Below are 4,619 nucleotides of genomic sequence, written 5' to 3' on the forward strand. Positions count from 1 at the left end.
CACGTCGGCACCACCGTGGCAGCCAGCGTGGCTAAGCCCCACCAGTCATAGACTGTGTGGGTGTTCTGTCCGGGTAGTTTTAGTTATTTGCTTCTATTTAAAATTCATAAATTGATGTAACTTTAAATAAATCTATAAAATTCTTTATAACTCAGAAAAAAAATAAGATATCAAAATTCCTAAAAAAGTAAATCATATCCAATAAAAATATAAAATGAATTTTTTTATTTTTAATAAAAATTTAACTGTTTAATACCTATTAATTAAGTCCTTTCTTTTAATTCTAAATCTGATTAAAATTCAATAATTAGAAAAGGTTCTAAAATAAATAGAAACCAGTAAATAAATAAAGAAAACCTTAAAATTAATTTTCCTTTATAACTTATTAAATCCTTATTAAAAGGATTTAAAACCTAATTAACAATTATCTTAATTGTTAAATGTTCAAAAATACAAAAGGCCAAGTCTAATATTATTATTGTTTCAAAGTTATTAATAATTTCAACTTTATTAATGAATTTATTAATTAAAGAACTATAGGGTAATTAGTAAACCCTAGTTCCATAAGGAAGAAAACTAGAACCACATCATTTCATGAGAAACCCTAAAACTCTAACTCCATTAGGAACCCTAGCTCCATTACTTCATATGAACCCTAAATGGTTTTCAAATCTAGACCCCAAGTTAACATGTGATCATGTTACTCCATTATCATAGAGCCATAATTAGCAATTTAACACTTGCCATGTTCACATAAAATGTAGGAGTCCTATTATCAAAAATTTAGAATTCCAGGTATGCATCCCTATCCAACTTAGATGATCAAATTAGGATCAACCAAGTCTAAACCCTAGTTTCTAATGCCAAAACCATCAACCTTACCTATCCATGATTAGCATCACACCATTGTAATGAAATTCAATAACAACTATGCAAAATATAGTACATTACCTAACTATACTCCACTACACCCTACTAAGTATTAGATACTTATGAACCATAATATCTATGAACCAACTATGCCCTATTTAGGTGGATCCAATAGAAAACCCTAGACAACCTCAAACCTAATTGCAATACTTCTTATTCCTTAAGAAGTATGTTCTTCAAAAGTTATTCTTTTGAAGAAAATAAAGAGTAGTCATCAACCTTGCCTAATAGGACCTATAAACCCTAGCTATCTATTATCAGTAAGGTACAACCAACCTTGTTAGCACCCATGCAATTAATTGCTTAAGATGCTTAGGATTAGCTCAAACCTTACAAATTCTAGCCATTGATGAATTCAACTATGTTGTGATCCATCTAATACCTACTCTAGAAACTAGTTGGAAACCATAATAAACCATAAAACTCCACAACCCTGATTGTCATACTTGTTCTTTATTAAAGAACATGTTCTTCAAAAGTTATTCTTTTGAAGTATATAATAATCAATCATTAACCATGACATATAGTGCTAAAACCAACCACTATTCATTACATGTTAGGATTACACCAAATCTTATTGCTGTGTGCTATTAATGCTATTGTTACGCTATATTGCAGCACTTGTTTATGATACCAAGTAATCACACCTGAATAAGAACCTTGTTTGTGAATCACTCTAAAAGTGCAACACACCGTGAACTAATCATTACCACTCACTAATCCTAAATCATCGGGGTTAGGTCACGCTTAGAGCGATTGCATGTCATACTTATGCATTATTGCATCCTTGCCAATCTTTTAAACATCGTCCTTACCGGACGATGATGCTATTTCAGAATTTGGAGTTATTGCGTATCGAAGACCTTGCCTGCATAATCTTGCAGCCAAGAAAGGCAAGTTCATCACTTGCTCATGTCATTTGAGTATTTTTACCAAATTACTTGCAAAGTACTATGTTTATCACTATTGCATAAAAAACAAAACCACTATTTTCATAACTATGAATATGACTATGTGGTGGGCAATGGAACCATGGATTGTGTTGATATGGTGGAGGTTCCATTGCAAGGGTTTATATCCATCTAGGATTAAACAACAAATGTCGTCCAGTGATTCTTGTGCCGTAATAACCGTGTTAACCATAAGATCTGGAGTGGGACAGAGTAGTCAAAAGTGTATCGCGGTCTATGATGGGTTGCAACGACCGGTGAAGGTTGACGGCCGTGATGCCTGATATTAGTCGAGGTCGGATGGTATCCTTTGGATACGCTGGCCGACGAGGACCCAAGGTCGGAATTGCAACAAAGGGTGGGTGTTCGAGGTAGCGGAGGAACATGATTGGCTAGACCTTATACCGGGCCTCACACCAAAGGGAAGTGTGGACGAGCTCGCAACTCGGTTGGCACCAAGGTTAAGATCTCTTATGGGTAAAGTAACACACCTCTCGCAGAGTGTAATGAATCGTGACCTGTCACTCCCTGTTCCGGTTTTGGAACTGCGAACGCTGCCGGAAAGGAACTCCATGAAGTTCTAGTAAACCGGTGAAGGCTGATGGACATAGTTCTTCTGAATAAAAGCAACCTTTTGAAGAAATGGTTATGAAAACCTGCATTGGTATTAGACTTTTTGGTCTAATGCTGTAGCTAGTGCATTAAACACCTCTTTCCTATAATGAACTTGTTGAGTACGCTCGTACTCATCCCACTCTTAAATCCCCTGCTTAGATATGGAGGCATCGAAGGAGGATCTACAGTGCAGCTCGAAGGCCGCGGAGTCGACAACTACTTCAAGAGACAGGACCCTGTCAGAGGAGTCAGATACCACATCCAACAAGGAGAAAACCTAGTTCAGCCATAGAAGGGAACTAGCTTCCTAAACCTACTTCCTATTTAGCTAGAATTTATTCTTAGCCTCTATAGCTAGTTAAATACTCTACAAATAGAGTTTGTGATAAGACTAGACTACGAGTCGTTCTTCCGGAGTTTATTTGCAGCTTTACCTCATTGTAAAGTAGGAGGCTGTGATGATCTTATGTAACAGAGTCAATGTTGTAATTCTATAGACATGCCTTGGACCCACATATTTTTCTGTTGTACCACTCTGAGCGATATAATACTAGTGGAACTCGTGTTTCATTGGTGTTATGTCGGACTTGCATACTACACCATGCAAGTGGTATGCCGGGTCACCACAGCTTGGTATCAGAGCAAATGCTTTGACCCTAGGATTAAAACCCTTTGAAGTAGACCTATAGGATTGGTAGTGTCTATAGGAAGTTGTCCTAGGTAAACCAAATACTTCTTATGACTTGAGATGGATATTCACTTGAGAATAATCCTGACATACTTGAGTCAACATTTCTTACCTAACTTACCAAGATAAAGTAAAGTTAGTTAGCTAATCCCAAACATGTAGTGCACAATTAAGTTCCTAAAAAATAGATGAGTAGATCACATTTGGTATACAATACATGGTAGTCCAAAGAGAGGATACAACCATAAGGAAGATATCCTATTGGAAGATGTGTACCAACAAATGTTATGGTTAAGTAAGAGTTATTCTTATCTATAATAGGAGTAATATCAAGTGATGAAGATAGTTGTATGAGGAAAATCTTCTATTAAGGTGTGTACCAAGAAAAGTAATGGGTAAGTAAAAATATCCCAACTTGTGAAACCTTTGATAGTAAGTGATAAATATAAGTTAGATGCAGTAGTATAGACCATGATGAGTGATACGTCTCCGACGTATCTATAATTTCTTATGTTCCATGCCACATTATTGATGATATCTACATGTTTTATGCATACTTTATGTCATATTTATGCGTTTTCCGGCACTAACCTATTAACGAGATGCCGAAGAGCCAGTTGCTGTTTTCTGCTGTTTTTGGTTTCAGAAATCCTAGTAAGGAAATATTCTCGGAATTGGACGAAATCAACGCCCAGGGGCCTATTTTGCCACGAAGCTTCTAGAAGACCGGAGGACTTACGAAGTGGGGCCACGAGGTGGCCAGACAATAGGGCGGCGCGGCCCAGCTCTTGGCCGCGCGGCCCTGGTGTGTGGGCCCCTCGTGACGCCCCTTTACCTGCCCTTCCGCCTACATATAGTCTTCGTCGCGAAACCCCCGCACCGAGAGCCACGATACGGAAAACCTTCCGGAGACGCCGCCGCCAATCCCATCTCGGGGGATTCAGAGATCGCCTCCGGCACCCCGCCGGAGGGGGAATCATCTCCCGGAGGACTCTTCACCGCCATGGTCGCCTCCGGAGTGATGAGTGAGTAGTTCACCCCTGGACTATGGGTCCATAGCAGTAGCTAGATGGTCGTCTTCTCCTTATGTGCTTCATTGTCGGATCTTGTGAGCTGCCTAACATGATCAAGATCATCTATCTGTAATACTATATGTTGTGTTTGTTGGGATCCGATGGATAGAGAATATTATGTTATGTTGATTATCAATCTATTACCTATGTGTTGTTTATGACCTTGCATGCTCTCCGTTATTAGTAGAGGCTCTGGCCAAGTTTTTACTCTTAACTCCAAGAGGGAGTACTTATGCTCGATAGTGGGTTCATGCCTCCATTAAATCGGGACAAGTGACGTAAAGTTCTAAGGTTGTGGATGTGTTGTTGCCACTAGGGATAAAAATTTGATGCTATGTCCGAGGATGTAGTTATTGATTACAT

This window comes from Lolium rigidum, chromosome 7 (assembly GCF_022539505.1).
Source record: "Lolium rigidum isolate FL_2022 chromosome 7, APGP_CSIRO_Lrig_0.1, whole genome shotgun sequence".
Classification (NCBI taxonomy): Eukaryota; Viridiplantae; Streptophyta; class Magnoliopsida; order Poales; family Poaceae; genus Lolium; species Lolium rigidum.